Raw genomic sequence first — 17,408 nt, 5'->3', positions numbered from 1 at the left:
TCATGTGATGGACACACAGGTGCTGGGAGCATGAGAAGACACAGCTCTGAAACACATACTTCAACTATAATGAGCCGCGCGCACCTGTGTGTCCATCACATGACCATGGACAGAATTGTATCCACTGGAAGTAAACAATGAATGTTCTTACTGAATAACAACAAGCAGAGATCTTGAAAACTTTAAGGAATTAATACAGAAAGTATATTGGAAAAATTTATAACATTTAATTGTACAAAAAATAACATTAATTTGCTGAAACCGGAGAACCCCTTCAGCCAAGCAAAGCAAAGTTAAGGGTGGACACATCTGTACATGCAAAGTCTAATACCTGCTATTATTGGTTTTATATTAGGGGTAACTGAGAATATATGGATAGATAAAATTATAGAAGAACATTTATAAATATAACTTTCAATAACAGAAGATAAAATTCTCTATGTTCTGTATTAGTTGTCACATAATATTAAGAGAAACGTTGAGGAAAGGTTTGCACAAAACAAATATTGGACTAGCGAAGGGACCTCTAAAATCCTGGAGTGCTTATTTGGTTATTACCCTGAATAATAAAATGCTAATGCAGCATGTTATCTGAGGAAGTGAAGTTATTTCTATGGCTGTATAAATGCCAGCACAAATACAAACCATCACTTTGTTTGATAAATGTGACTGCAACATTTTTGCTATTATAATTTATCACTTAAACATTCCTTGTACAAGCAAGGTTTTACAAAGTTATTAGTCATGAAAATTGCAAGTATAAACTCGAGCGTTTAATCTGGATGGTTCATGAGATATATTCGTAATTGTTTTTTCCCCACTGCGAAAACATTTATTAAATCGTATTATGCCTCTTATGATGTAAAACTGCATCAGTAAAAAGAAGACTAGTGACGCTGGACTGTTTTATACAGAGCACACACTGGTTTCTAATGCAGAACAGGATGTACCAACATTTCTTAATAATCTTAAATTAAATTTCCATGGATAAGACGTGATATTGTTGACTACACAAAAACTAACCTTTATCTAGAATTAAATAACCAAACAAATCTGAAAAGAAAAGGGGTTCTATTCCTTATTATGCATTTGAATGCTTTATAATAATAGGTGAGTCGAGAAGGTTTGGTTAACTATATCTTTGAAAAAAGGGAAAGCAGAACCACATGAACTGTGGCAAATTAGATATTCTTATTATTATTTATTTTTAAAGCGCTATTACCTTACAGGGCGCTGTACTTATGAAATACAGAGGAGTTTACATACATTATTAAAAACAAGCAATTACAATAAACCTTCTTTTACTGAGTGACAGACTGGTACGGAAGGAGTAAGTGCCTTGCCTACAAGAGTTTATACAGAAAGTGAAGGTAGAAGCTGCTTATAGATAGTAGTAGTATAGTGGGGGCAGGTCTATTGCAGGTTCTAAGCTCTTTTGAGGAGCTAGGTTTTCAGGTTGTTTGAAGGTTTGAATGACGGTAGAGCGTCTGATGTGTTGGAGTAGTAAGTTCCAGAAATAGTTATTGGGGGAGCAGACAAGAGGTTAGCAGAGAACAAGGTCTTGCTAGGATTACGTCTGGGGAGGTATCGGGAGATTAGAGAAGATATGTATGGAGGTGACAGGTTGTCAATATCTTGAAATAAATTTGTTGGGCAATGTGAAGCCGGTGAAGGGACTGGCAGAGAAGAAAAGCATTAGAAAATGGTGGATTAACAAATGAGCGGAGTTGAGGCTGTATTGGAGTTGTGCAAGAGGGTAAAGTGGAGGCCACAGAGGAGGTGGTTCTAATAGTCCGAAGAGGATATGATGAGGGCATGTTGACTCAAGGTTTAGGAAAAAGCAGAGCCAAGAAATGCTTTTGAGGTGGAGGTGGCAGGAGGTAGTAAGTGCATGGATGTGTGGTCTGAAGGACTGGGTAGAATTAAAGGTCATCCCAAGGCAGTAGACTTGTGAGACTGGGGAAAGTGTGGAATTTGATTGATAGTCCCGGTATGGAGGTTGAATGAGATGGTGGAAAGATAATGAATTTGTTTATGTCTATAAGTTCTGCCTTGAATGTTCTGTTAAAAAAATACAGGGTTTAGTGGCTCCAGGTATCCTTAATAATTCATAATCTTTAAAACTATCATTTCTCACTTGCACACCACTTCCTCTTTTCACAATCTTTGTGGTGGCGACCAACAAGGCTAAATCCAGTAAAGGAACACTCCAGCCAGAACTTATAGACTGTGCTATGAGTAGCTTAAGACCTGGGAGGGGTGCGCATGACATAGAGATTCAAAGTACACCACAGAGAGAATACCTAGGTATTACAGTTTATCAGCTTGGCCTGGAGTGTTCCTTTAAACAGTGAACAGGGTTAATACAGGAGATTCCCATTCCTATGCTTCTGCTCAATGTAAAAAAACAAAAAAAAAAAAACAGTCTTAGGAACCTCAATGGACTTATGAACCTCAAGCCTTTCGCAGTTTGATTTTTATAAAATTTATATTTCAGCATGAAATTCACCAGCTATCTGCTTTTCTACAAACAATTTCCCCAAGTCATAGTGTTCTTATAGTCTATCAATTTGTTATTTGGCATTTTACTTCTTTACTTTTTTAAAAAGTCCAGGAAAGAATGTATTAATCTCGTTTACAAATCTACCCAGTCTATACTTTAAAGGTCAATTCTCTTTTTTTTTCTATTTATGTATTTGAAGAACATTTTCAGATTACATTTTCTTATTTTAGCAATTCAACTTTAGTTTCTAGATTGCTGACCTTCTTTGCATTCTATTGCTTTCCTTGCATGTTTAATGTATTTTTACTTCCTTGCAGTATTCGAAATTAGAAGGCTATATTTGTGCATTGTTTGCAATATTTTACGATATTAAAACATTACGTTCCTTTTTAGGAAACTGTCCAAATCTACATGATTAGTGCTTACATTAAGGCTTTTTCTGATTTTTGTGTACATGTGTATTTATAAGTTGCCCTCTAACAGATATGAAACTATGCCAGTATACAAGTCTTATGTAGATAAGGAAGTTCCACTAATTAACCGCAAAGAGAAAGGTGGTCAGGTAGGTGCATTGTACCCCCCAACCATTGATAACTATATGAAAAAAGATATAAAAAATACACGGAGCACATGGTGCATCATCCCAAGGTTTTGAACGTGTGACATCAGGGAAGAGAAATAGAGCTCACCTGATAGAGTTGTGCTGGGAGCACAACGTCCTTGAATGTGGATTTATATCTGGAGGTCTGCAGCCAGGGATTCTTCCGGTGACCCGTAGGGTTCCGTTAGGCAGGATATACTGAAAGTAGATTCTAAATGTGTTGATTGTATCCCTATGGCAGACTGATTACCCCAAATCCCATTGTGTTTCTGTAAGTCATTGTTGGGTGCTCGCCAAGTTCCGGCTTCAGTGCTAATTAAGATGGGGAGATGCTTTTTTTGCCTGATGGAGTCCCATTTAGCTTGGCTGGCATGATTTTCGGTTGGTCAGTTGGGCATGAAAAGTCTATTGTTCTAAAAAAAATATATGCTTGCAGATCCTTTTTAAGAGAAAGAGTTGCTGTATGCCATCTTGTTTCAGGAAGTAGGTAACTGGTGCAGTAGGCATATGAGGGCTTGGGGGGACAGCATGGAAAATTAGGCTGCAGTTAAGCTCATTTGCAGTAGAATGTGGTTCAAGCCAGCGGAATTTATCTTTGCAGCTTTGGTCAATGCCATGTACATTTTTCTCAGAAATCCTCTTGTTAAAATAGTGAAATTCAGGTAAAAAGGCAGGTAGTATATAAGAGGTAGAGAGCTAAAAAATACAAGCAAAACGCATCATAGGACCAGGGCCGGACTGGCCATCTGGCAGTTCTGGCAAATGCCAGATAGGCTGGTGCACAGTGGGCTTGTTGGCTGCCAATCACACAGTACTTTTTAATTATAGCTGCGGACTAAATCCTATTCAAACTGAATGTTTGATCAAGCATACCTGTAAGTGGACGCTAATCAAACAGTTTGACTTAAAGAATGGTGCTACTTGTTGCGTTATTTTTCCCATCATAATTACGGACACCACGCCCTAGCCCGATAAACCCCATTGTAAGTCAATTTCCTTTAAGTGGTTTAAGTGGCGCATTTGCGGCATGTGTTTTAGGTGTGAGTGAGTGGCACATGTGCGGCATATGTTTTAGGTGTGAGTGGCACATGTGTGGCATGTGTCCCAGGTTATTCCTGTGTGCAGGATATATGGTGGCATTACTCAAGTGTATAAAGCAGTACAGGATCCACTTAATATCGATCACATCTAACTTAGATGTGATCGCTATTAGGTGGATCTTGTGTGTTAGAGCCGTCAGTTCAGCTGAACTGTCAAAATCGACTAAGAGAGAACAATACAGATTTTATGTATACAGGATACGTAATAGATTAGTCATTGTGTTTAGTCCTTATTAAAAAAAATCATCTTAGTTTTGGAGATACAGTTGTTCTGTATTCTCCGTCAGTCCCGCGGACCTGACAAATTCAGTGTCGGCGGGTTGTGACTTAGATGTGATCGTTTACAGGTGGATCCTGTGTGTCACAGACACGCAGGACTTGCCGTCACTGAACCTGTCAGATCCGCTGGACTGACTGATTCAGTGTAAAGCGATCGATACAGCAGTTCTGTATAGAGAATACAGAACAGCTGTATCTCCAAAAGTAAAATGATTTTTTAATTAAGACTAATTACAAAGTTACACAAAACACACTGACTAATCTATTTATATATATATTAAAAAAAATGCCCTTAAAAGTGTTCATAGCCTTTGAGAAGATGGTAATAAATAAGATTTTTGGGGGCCTTGAGGGAGTGCCCCCGCTCCCTCATCAAGATGCATTTATTTTGTGAGAACCCCAACATCATATGAATACTTGATGAGGGATGTACTGTAAGTTCATTCAGATGGCTTGTAGTAGGATCAAACTGCAGCACTCAAGTGAAAAAGTGTTTCTTGTTTATTCACCAAGCATGACCTTGCAACGTTTCAACCCTAGACTAGAACCAGAATTCAACGCTTGGAATAGTTAAAAGGAAATGGCGAAACGCGTAGGCGAAATTAACTGAAGCAAATTCAACCTTCCCTCCTCTACTCATTTGCACTTTGATTTATTTACTACTACTCTTTTTAAGTATTTGTTACATCAATAAAAGTGGAACGCCGTTTCCTTTTAACTATTCCAAGCGCTGGATTCTGGTTCTAGTTTTTTTTTTCTCTATTGTTTGCCGCTGGCCGTGCGGGACTCCGGGCGCTGTCTGTCCATAGACACAACTAATGGTGAGCTGGAGGATTCCCTCCCCCCTTTTCCTATACTTGTTTAACGTTTCAACCCTGTCAGGGTCTTTCTCAAGCAAATTGAATTTTTTTGGACCGAGGAATGCTTTGCTACGTGCACCTTCCTATAATTATGAATCTGCACATATGCTGGTTCTGCTGCTAAATATCTGCTACTTGTAGTAGGGTCAGAGAGAATCTACATGGCTGTGTTGATATTATCTTCTTTATTTTGTAGAACAATGTCACCGTCCTTATGGGCAATTTTTATAACTATGCTGCGATTATTATTCAGTTTTTTTATGTTTAGTTAGGTTGTTTTTTTTTTTTTTTAAATCTTCCCTTATTTATGTTTAGTTTTATGATATATATACCTGTATTTGCACAGTCAACAATACATTTTGAGGTTTATAAGGTATTAATATAGATAAGATTGTGACATATTTTTAGGTGTTTTATCCTTGTTATATAATATAGAGTTAGCTATATACTATCAAGATATCAATAAGAGTATATATATAATTTGTATTTCAATCATTCGTATTTGTTACTTATGGTAATAACCATTTTCCTATATACTGTATGGGATCCGGTTATTTTCTATAACATTGTTTTTATTTTTAGCATGTGAATTGATGGATCTGAAATTGGATGATACTAGTGCAAAAATTTTTTTTAATGGTATGTAGGATAAAATGATGACTTCAGATTAAGATTATAGTGGATAGTAGCATGAGATGTGGACAAGGCAGCTGGAGGTTCCGAGTCAATAATAAAAGAGCTTTAATATTGACTTTAATATTAGATTTGTATTTGTTTTTCTAATATATCTGGATTATAGCATGATTATTAGACTATCTGTGGCCTGTTTTTCGCAAGTATCTTAAACATTTTTCTATGTTTATTTACTTATACAATGTCGATTTTTCACTGTTTGATGAAGGGATTTACTTCCTGATACACGTAACATTTTAGATCAATAAATAGATTAAATGTTCTTTGACTACTTCTGTCATTCAACTCGATGTCTGGGTATTTTTTTCTCCTCTTCGAGCTTTACTAGGAAGTATAAAGGAGATCTATTGTGATATCACAATAGCGAGCATTATCTTTTTTCTTTTGTATGGCTCTTTATAAAGTACAGCAATCCGTAATGGTATTTCACCAGTAAACCACAGTTATTAATGTCATAATGGCTTACGATATATATAATGATTATTTGATTTTCTTTATGCTTGCAGTATTTATTTTTTGAGAGTTTGGATTTGAAGAGATTATTCAAGATTATTAAAAAGGATCTGCTTTTCACAAAAACAGCACCACGTCTGTTCATGGGGTATGTGATAAGCTGCAATGCCACATTTAGCACATGGACAGAGCGTTTTTTAGGGAAAATAAACCAAACCCTTTTCATTAATCCCAGACAACCCCTTGAAAGAGAAAGGCAGAATTATGCCTCCTTCACACGGCAGTGTTTTGGTCAGTATTATGCATCCGCATTTGTGAGCCAAAAACCAAGAGTAGTTACAAAACATGGAAGACATGCAAATCTTTCCATTATACATTTTCTCTGTGTAGACCTGTGTAGATTTATCTCCAGGTTTTGACGTCAAAATACTGACCAAAATACTGCCGTGTTAAAGTGCCCTAACTCTGTATGCCAGAAATGTTATCATCTCTGATCACAAGGATAAGTGAACATTTTAAACTGGTGAGTTCACCAAGGCGATACTTAGGGTGCTCATGGTACTTATAGGGTATCTTCATCACCACCAATGTCCTTAGTATGCTGTCTACCGATATTGGTGGGGATAAGGAAAAAGCCAAGTGCTCTAGCTGGACATTACCAGCAAAAGCATCTGCTCCAATCCGTAGCAGCTTGTTGCAAAAGCATTAAAAATCTCATCCATGCATCCTTTGCTGAAGACCTAGATTTGGTGGGGCTGCAGTTGCTTCCATGAAGTAATAATTATTTGTCCCAAGACATCACTGGCACATGAGGCATAAAATATGGATATTTCATAATGTATCTGCAATGCGGACGGCCAGCAATTTACAGTTTCCGAAGGCTGAAAATTGGACTTTTGCACATATTTGCATTAACATGTACCTACATCGTTGAGTTATTGCTATTTTTGCTTTGTCATTCTGCAAGGAATTTTCAAACCATTTATTCAGCATGAAAGGGTATCAGATGCCGTCAGTAAGAAGCCTTATCATGAGATAAACTGCTTATTAGTTCTGCAGTTTGCAAAGATATGTTTCCTCTTATATGAAAGATTACTGCAGATTAGTGATAACTGTCGCCAAAATCATATTTATTCATCAAGGCGTTCAAGCAGCCCGTGCGCATAGACTACGTGCTCATATAACACAGGTGCAATTTCTGTCAATATATTTTATGGTGATGTACATTTCACCACTCCTAGTTTGTACAAGAGCTTAGGGAAGTACCAACCATTAAAACATAAATAAAATATAGACCTGGGTTATAAAAAAAAATGGTTATGCATTATAATAATGATAGATCAGAATTGCAAGTGAATAGGTCAACAAACCAATGAAAATTGAAGAGCAAGGTGACAGCACTCTCAGTACTAGTGATACTATATGGTGAAGGATTACACTTTCTATTAACTCCCTAAACTCAAAAATGAGTCTCCACATAATACTATATGTTACTTAAAGTTAATAAAGATATTTGATAGGATTTAATTGCTTTACTGATATTACCAGGATCCTTAACCCCTTGACCTTCCTGACAGAACCTCATTTTTCAAATCTGACATGTTTCACTTCATGTGGTAATAACTTCGGAATGCTTTTACCTATCCAAGCGATTCTGAGACTGTTTTCTCGTGACACTTTGGCTTTTATGTTACTGGCAACATTTTCTCTATACATTTAGTATTAAGTTGAGAAAAACACCAAAATGTTGCGAAAAATAGCAAAAATTAGCTTTTTTTTCTAAATTTAAATGTATCTGCTTGTAAGACAGGCAGTTACACCACACTAAATAGTTGCTAATTAACATCCCCCATATATCTACTTTATGTTTGCATAGTTTTTTTAACATCCTTTTATTTTTCTAGGACGTTACAAGGCTTAGAACTTTAGCAGCAATTTCTCACATTTTAAAGAAAATTTCAAAAGGCCATTTTTTCAGGGACCAGTTCAGTTGTGAAGTGGCTTTGAGGGCCTTATATATTATAAACCCGCAATAAGTCAGCCCATTTTAAAACCTGCACCTCTCAAAGTATTCAAAACAGCATTTAGAATGTTTCTTAACCCTTTAGGAGTTTCACAAGAATTAAAGCAAAGTAGAGGTGACATTTTCAAATTAAATTTTTTCTTGCAGAAATTAATTTTTAGTCCATTTTATTTGTAACACAGAAGGATTTACCAGAGAAATGCAACTCAATATTTATTGCCCAGATTTTTCAGTTTTAGGAAATATCCCACATGTGGCCCTAGTGTGCTACTGGACTGAAATACAGGCCTCAGAAGCAGATTTTGGGCCTCCTTTTTATTAGGATATATTTTAGGCGCCATGTCAGCTTTGAAGAGGTCTTGCAGTGCTAAAACAGTGGAAACCCCTCACAAGTCACCCCATTTGGGAAACTACACCCCTCAAGGAAATTGTCTAGGGGTAGGGTGAGCATTTTGACTTCACAGGTTTTTTGCAGAAATTATTGGAAGTAGGCCGTGAAAATGAAAATCTAAATTTTTTCAAAGAAAATGAAGGTTTAGCAAATTTTTTTTTATTTCCACATGGACTAAAAGGAGAAAAAGCACCATGACATTTGTAAAGCAATTTCTCCCGAGTAAAACTATATCCCACATGTGGTCATAAACGGCTGTTTGGACATAGGGAAGGACTCAGGAGTGAAAGAGCGCCATTTGGCTTTTGGAAATCAAATTTAGCAGGAATGGTTTGCGGAGGCCATGACACATTTGCAAAGCCCCTGAGGGGACAAAACAGTGGAACCCCCCCCACAAGTGACCCAATTTTGGAAACAACACCCCTTGAGGAAATTATCTATGGGTAATTTGATCATTTTGACCCTACAGATGTTTTGCAGAAATTATTGAAAGTTGGCTGTGAAAATTGAAATCTAAATTTTTTCAAAGGACTAAAGGAGAAAAAGCACCACAAATTTGTATAAACAATTTCTCCCGAGTAAAACAATACCCCATATGTGGTCATAAACGGCTGTTTGGACACAGGGCAGGGCTCAGAAGGGAAGGTGCACCATTTGGATTTTGGTATGGTTTCTGGGCACCATGTTGCATTTGTTGTGCCCTTGAAGTACTAGTTTAGTGGAAACACCCCAAAAGTGGCTCCATTTGGCAAAATACACCCCTTGAGGAATCATCTAGGGGTATAGTGAGAATTTTGACACAAAAGGTTTTTTGCTGAATTAATTAGGATTAAGCCGTGAAAATGAAAAATTTAATTTTTTTCCAATAAGATGTAGCTTTAGATTAACATTTTTCATTTTCACAAGGAATAAAGAAGAAAAAGCCTGCTAACATTTGTAAAGTAATTTCTCCTGAGTATGGTAATACCCCACAAGTGGTTATAAACTGCTGTTTACATATATGGGAGGGTTCAGAAGAAAAGGCATGGTATTTGACTTTTGTAGCATAGACTTTGCTGGAATGGTTTGCGGACGCCATGTTGCATTCGCAAAACCCCTGATGTACCAAAAAAAAGTGACCCCCATTTTAGAAACTACACCCCTAAAAGCATTAATCAAGGGATGTAGTGAGAATTTAGACCCCACAGGTGTTTTTCAGAAATTAATTTGCAGTGGATGATGCAAAGTGAAAATTGAAATTTTTCCAATGATCAACCTATTCACCACACAATATGTGGTGCCCAGCTTGTGCCACTGGAGAATCTTACCTCATAAATTGTTAAGCGGGTTCTCACGGATATGGTAATGCCCTACTTGTGGACGTAAACTGCTGTTTGGGCACACTGTAGGGCTAAGAAGGGAAGGACCGCCATTCGGAGCATGGATTTTGTTTGGTAGTAGTTTTGTTTGGAGTTTTACTGGTATTTCAGTTTATAATGTGGGGGTATATGTAAGCTGGGCAGAATACATCAGGGCATAATAAGAGGATATAATAATGGGGTAAATAATACAATTATACATAGAAGTGTGGTAGGCTGTGAAGCAATCTGCTATGCACAGGCTGTCACGGTTTATGGGTATGTGGACCCACTAGGCCGCACCGCCGTAGCAGGGAGGCAGCTGGCCAAACAACAGGGAACCCCAGAAATATAAAGTCCTGCACAAGGGTACCTGGATAGTTCAGACAGTGGCCGCAGCTCTGGCACAGATGGAGGTGGGTGCAGCAGGTAACGACAGACGTGGCGGATGACAGCCGATGCCGCAGGTTGCGCCAGACGTGGCGAATCCCTCAGGTCGTGGCAGAAGACACTGGACGTGGCAGAAGACACTGGACGTGGCAAACGACAGCAGGTGCAGTAAACACGACTCCAACACTAGTAGGCACAGGAACAAGAACACAGCATGGTATACAGGAACAGGTAACAGTGCACGGGTAACAACTGGAATGGGAAACACTAAGGGACCATTTGCAAGACAGACTTGGGATAAACTAACAACGCTCAGGCAAGGATCAGACGGGCTAGGGCCCTCTTATAGTTCAGGAAATCATGTGTGTTGATGATGATGATCCCCTACATGTGCGCGCGCTGGCCCATTAAGAGCGGGCACGAGCATGCGCGCACACCCTACAGGACACAGCAGACCGGAGCGGAAGTGAGCGCTGGCGTCTCCTGGGAAGGAGATGGGACCAGCGCTCACAGATCCATGGCTTCAGGCGTCAGGAGGTGAGTGGACCCGATGGCCCGCGGCCATGGACGCTACATTATCCCCCTTCTTACGCCCCCTCTTCTTGGGACTAGAGCGAGAGAGGAACTTCTTAACGAGAGCAGGTGCATCGACGTTCTCCACCGGCTCCCAGGACCTCTCCTCAGGACCAAACCCTTTCCAGTGCTCCAAATAGAAAGTCCGTCCTCCTACCCTCTTGCAGTCCAGGATCTCCCTGACCTCAAACACATCAGAAGAACCGCTGGCAGCAGTTGTGGAACAGGAAGTCTTGCTGTAGCGGTTCAGGACCACTGGTTTCAGGAGGGACACATAAAAGGAGTTGGGGATTATAAGGGTAGGAGGCATCCGCAGTTTATAGGAGACAGGGTTAATCTGTTGCAGAATCTCAAAAGGACCAAGGAACCTAAGGAACCTGGGAGCAAACTTGTATGAAGGCACCTTCAATTGAATGTTCCGTGAGGACAGCCAGACTTTGGTACCTGGAAGATACTGCGGCGGCTCTCTTTTTCTTGTATCCGCTTTTCGCTTCATGCAATTGACAGCCAGCAAAATAGAGGACCGGGTCTGTTGCTAGATTTGCAGAAAGTCCCTAAATGCAGAGTCAGCAGCGGGTACCTGAGAAGTAGTAGACACTGGAAGAGGGACTCTGGATGTTGACCGGAGACAATGTAAAACGGAGTGGAAGTGGTGGACTCGCTTGTGTGGTTGTTGTACGAGAACTCGGCCCATCGAAGAAGCCTACCCAGTTATCATGCTGTAAGGAGATGAAGTGACGGAGATAATTCTCCATGATCTGGTTGATCCTCTCGACTTGCCCATTGGACTGGGGGTGATAGGCTGAGGAAAAATCCAATCTCACATCCAGGAGTTTACAGAGAGCCCTTCAGAACTTTGAGGTAAACTGAAGCCCCTGATCGGACACAACATGAAGGGGCAAGCCATGTAAGTGGAAGATGTGCTGAATGAAGAGACTCGCCAGTCGGGGAGCAGAAGGTAGGCCGGTCAGCGGGATAAAATGTGCCATCTTAGAGAACTGGTCCACCACCACCCAGACATTGTTGCATCCTGCTGAGGGTGGAAGGTCAGTGACAAAGTCCATCGCAATGTGCAGCCAGGGGTCATTGGGTACAGGCAGAGGTTGAAGGAGACCGGCAGGCTTGGAGTTAGTAACCTTGTTAGAAGCACACACCATGCAAGAAGAGACAAAGTCCACAACATCCTTGGACAGCGTGGGCCACCAGAAGTGACGAGCAATCAGGTCTCGGGTTTTACAAACACCAGGGTGCCCAGCCATTTTAGAACTGTGACCCCATCGGAGAATTCTTCTCCTGTCTGCTGGTCGAACAAAAGTCCTCCCCGGAGGGATGTCTCTAACCTGCAGAGGATTGGCAGTGATAATGCAGGACGGGTCTATGATAGTTTGAAGAGACTCCACCGTGTCATCCGTCTCAAATGTCCTGGCATTGGCCCTCACATTCTTGTCAGTGGGACGGTAGTGGGGCACAAATTGGAAATGGGTGAAGAACAGCGACCACCTGGCTTGACGGGGATTTAGTCGTTGAGCGGACTGAAGGTAGGTGAGGTTCTTGTGGTCGGTGTAGATCAGGATCAGGTGAGCTGCGCCGTCCAGCAGATGTCTCCACTCCTCCAGAGCCAATTTGATGGCCAGTAACTCCTGATCCGCAATAGAGTAATTGCGCTCTGCAGAAGAAAAAAGTCTTGAGTAGTAGCCACATACTACTGCCTTTCCTTTGGAGCTCCTTTGGAACAGAAGTGCACCTGCACCAACAGAAGAGGCGTCCACCTCCAAAGAAAACTTTTGAGATACGTCAGGATGATGGAGGATCGAGGCCGAAGTGAAGGCCTTTTTGAGACTAATAAAAACTAATAAAAACTCTGCCTCTGGGGTTCACACCTTGGTGTTCACACCCTTCTTGGTAAGGGTGGAAATAGGAGATGTCAGGGATGAGAAGTTTGAGATAAACTGCCGGTAGAAATTGGCGAATCCCAGGAAATTCTGTATGTACCTCATACCTTGGGTACGTGGCTACTCCAGGACAGCTCTCACTTTCTCAGGATCCATCTTGAGGCTTTGATCCAATATGATGTAGCCCAGGAAGGGCAGAGAACTCCTCTCAAAGATGCACTTCTCCAGCTTGGCGTATAAAAGATTCTCCCTTAATCGTAGTAGAACTTGACGGACATGTCTCCGATGGGTCGTTGGATCTGGGGAGAAAATCAAAATATCATCGAGATAAACAACAACACAGATATAGAGGAGAACTCGGAAGACATCATTAACAAATTCCTGAAACACTGCAGGAGCGTTACACAGTCTGAAGGGAATCACAAGGTATTCATAGTGCCTGTCACAGGTGTTAAGTGCGATCTAACATTCGTCATCCCGGCGAATCCGGATTAGGTTAAAAGCCCCCCGCAGGTCCAGCTTAGAAAAAATTTTGGACCCTCGTATGCGATCAAACAGCTCGGATATAAGTGGCAACGGGCATTTGTTCTTGACCGTGATCTGGTTGAGACCACGGTAGTATATGCAGGGTGGAAGGGATCCATCTTTATTTTTAACGAAGAAGAAGCCAGCCCTGGCCAGGGAGGAAGACTTTCGTATGAAACCCCTCTCCAAATTCTCCTTGATATAGGCCAACATGGATACTCTAGCAAGGAGAGAGGATATACTCGGCCACGGGGGAGAGAAGCATTAGGAACCAGTTAAATGGGGCAGTCATAAGTCCGATGTGGAGGCAGCGTGTAAAGGATCTGCCAGGCACAGCGGGGTTAACTCCCAGAACTAATCAGTCAGCACCTGAGAATACATCCCTGAGACTGACTCCTGCTTCCACCATTCAGGCTGGCAGGCTTAGGAGTGGGAGAGCCTATCGTAACCTGGCCAGACTCAGCTAGCTCCCGCCCTCGGTCTATTTAAGCCTGCACTTCCTGTCCCTCGGTGCTTGTTATTGCTTTTGTTTCTTTCCTTGTGGTTCCTGGCCCAGCTACAGCTCCTGCTATTTTTGATCCTGCTCCATACCGACCCTGGCTTACCGACTACTCTTCTGCTTTTCGTTTTGTACCTCGCACACTCCTGGCTTGACTCGGCTCGTTCACCACTCTGGTTGCTCACGGTGTTGCCGTGGGCAACGGCCCCTTTTCCTTGCTTGTGTTCCTTGTATGTTTGTCGTGTTTGTCGTGCACTTACTGAGCGCAGGGACCGCCGCCCAGTTGTACCCCGTCGCCTAGGGCGGGTCGTTGCAAGTAGGCAGGGACAGAGTGGTGGGTAGATTAGGGCTCACTTGTCCGTCTCCCTACCCCCTGTCATTACATAATAACAAGCCCCTACCTAGTCTACCCCTGGTCCCTGACACCACTATGGATCCCCGTGAGACCCTGGCTCAGCAAATGCAGGGTCTCTCCCTACAGGTCCAGGCCCTGGCTCAGAGGGTCAACCAGCCTGATGCTACCCTGGTAGTTCCCCTCACCGCACCTCTTGAACCCCACCTCAAGTTGCCCGACCGGTTCTCAGGGGACCGGAGGACTTTTCTCTCCTTTCGGGAGAGTTGTAGGCTTTACTTTCGTTTAAAGCCTCACTCCTCAGGTTCTGAGAGCCAGCGGGTGGGTATAATTATGTCCCGGCTCCAGGAAGGGCCCCAAGAGTGGGCCTTCTCCTTGGCTCCTGACGCCCCTGAACTTTCCTCCGTTGATTGTTTCTTTTCTGCTCTCTGACTTATTTATGACGAGACTGACAGGACTGCCTTTGCCGAGAGTCAGCTGGTGACCCTAAGTCAGGGTAAGAGACCTGTTGAGGAGTATTGCTCTGACTTTCGGAAGTGGTGCGTAGCTTCTCGGTGGAATGACCCTGCCTTAAGGTGCCAGTTTAGGTTGGGTCTGTCGAATGCCCTGAAAGACCTGCTAGTTAGCTATCCCTCTTCTGACTCCCTAGACCAGGTTATGGCTTTAGTGATACGACTTGACCGACGTCTCAGGGAACGACAACGTGAACGTTTATGTGTTTTCTCCTCCGACTCCCCCATGATGCCTCCCGAAGCTCCGTTGCTTCGTTCCTCCCCGAAAGATTCAGAGATACCTATGCAACTCGGGGCCTCCGTGTCCCCCCAACAACGTAGAGAATTCCGCAGGAAGAATGGTCTCTGCTTCTACTGTGGGGACGACAAGCATCAAGTGAACAACTGTCCTAAGCGTAAGGTTGCAGCCAGAGAACTTCCGCGTCTAAGTGATCATCGGGGAGGTCACTTGGGCGCACAGGTATTTCCCGTAAATATGAAACGTACTAAGATCTTGCTTCCCTTTCAGGTCTCTTTTGGTGGTAGGTCTGCTACCGGCAGTGCTTTCGTGGATTCAGGGTCCTCTACTAATATCATGTCTGTGGAATTTGCGATGTCCCTTGCTATGCCTCTTATTGATTTGCCTAAACCTGTCCCGGTAGTGGGTATCGACGCCACTCCTCTTGCTAATGGTTATTTTACACAGCATACCCCTGTTTTTGAACTCCTTGTTGGCTCCATGCATTTGGAGCAATGCTCTGTACTGTTGATGCAGGGATTATCGTACGATTTGGTTCTAGGTCTTCCCTGGTTGCAGTTGCATAATCCTACGTTTGACTGGAATACTGGGGAGCTAACCAAATGGGGTAATGAATGTTGTACGTCATGTTTTTCTGTTAATTCTATTTCTCCCCCTAAGGAGGCGAATACGCTACCCGAGTTTGTTCAGGACTTCGCTGATGTTTTCTCTAGGGAGGCCTCCGAAGTGTTACCTCCTCATAGAGAATACGATTGCGCTATCGAATTGGTGCCAGGAGCTAAGCTTCCTAAGGGTAGGATATTTAATCTTTCTTGTCCCGAACGTGAAGCTATGAGAGTGTATATCCAGGAATCCCTGGCCAAGGGTTACATTCGTCCCTCTTCTTCTCCGGTAGGTGCTGGCTTCTTCTTCGTGGGGAAGAAGGATGGTGGTCTTAGGCCATGCATTGACTACCGTAGCCTGAATAAGGTCACGGTAAGGAACCAGTATCCCCTTCCTTTGATTCCTGATCTCTTTAATCAGGTTCAGGGGGCCCAATGGTTTTCTAAATTGGATCTACGGGGGGCGTATAACCTTATTCGCATCAAAGAGGGGGATGAGTGGAAGACTGCGTTTAACACGCCCGAAGGCCATTTCGAATACCTCGTCATGCCCTTTGGGTTGTGTAATGCCCCTGCGGTCTTCCAGAATTTCATAAATGAGATTTTGAGAAATTACCTGGGGATTTTTCTGGTAGTGTACCTTGATGACATACTGGTGTTTTCCAAGGACTGGTCCTCCCACGTGGAGCATGTCAGGAAGGTGCTCCAGGTCCTTCGGGAAAATAAACTGTTTGCCAAAACCGAAAAATGTGTGTTTGGGGTACAGGAGATTCCATTTTTGGGTCAAATCCTCACTCCTCATGAATTCCGCATGAACCCCGCCAAGGTTCAGGCTGTGGCGGAATGGGTCCAACCTGCCTCCCTGAAGGCGTTACAGTGTTTTTTGGGGTTTGCTAATTATTACAGGAGATTTATTGCTAACTTCTCGGTCATCGCTAAGCCCCTTACGGACCTCACTCGCAAAGGTGCTGATCTCCTCCACTGGCCTCTTGAGGCTGTCCAGGCTTTTGAGGTCCTTAAGAAGTGCCTTGTCTCGGCCCCGGTGCTGGTTCAGCCCAACCAAATGGAGCCATTTATCGTGGAAGTTGACGCATCTGAGGTGGGAGTGGGGGCTGTCTTGTCCCAGGGTACCAGGTCCCTCACCCATCTCCGCCCCTGTGCCTACTTCTCCAGGAAGTTTTCGCCAACTGAAAGTAACTATGATATTGGGAACCGCGAACTCTTAGCCATTAAATGGGCATTTGAAGAGTGGCGCCACTTCCTGGAGGGGGCTAGGCACCAGGTAACGGTCCTTACCGACCACAAGAATCTGGTTTTCCTAGAATCTGCCCGGAGGCTAAACCCGAGACAAGCTCGATGGGCGTTATTTTTTACCAGATTCAATTTTTTGGTTACCTATAGGGCTGGGTCTAAAAATATTAAGGCTGATGCACTGTCGCGTAGCTTCATGGCCAGCCCTCCTTCGGAGGAAGATCCTGCTTGTATTTTGCCTCCAGGTATAATCATTTCCTCGATCGATTCTGATTTAGTCTCTGAAATTGCTGCTGATCAAGGTGCAGCTCCCGGGAACCTTCCTGAGAACAAG

Source organism: Rhinoderma darwinii, chromosome 3 (assembly GCF_050947455.1).
Source record: "Rhinoderma darwinii isolate aRhiDar2 chromosome 3, aRhiDar2.hap1, whole genome shotgun sequence".
NCBI lineage: Eukaryota > Metazoa > Chordata > Amphibia > Anura > Rhinodermatidae > Rhinoderma > Rhinoderma darwinii.
Note: the sequence above shows the minus strand (reverse complement) of the source record.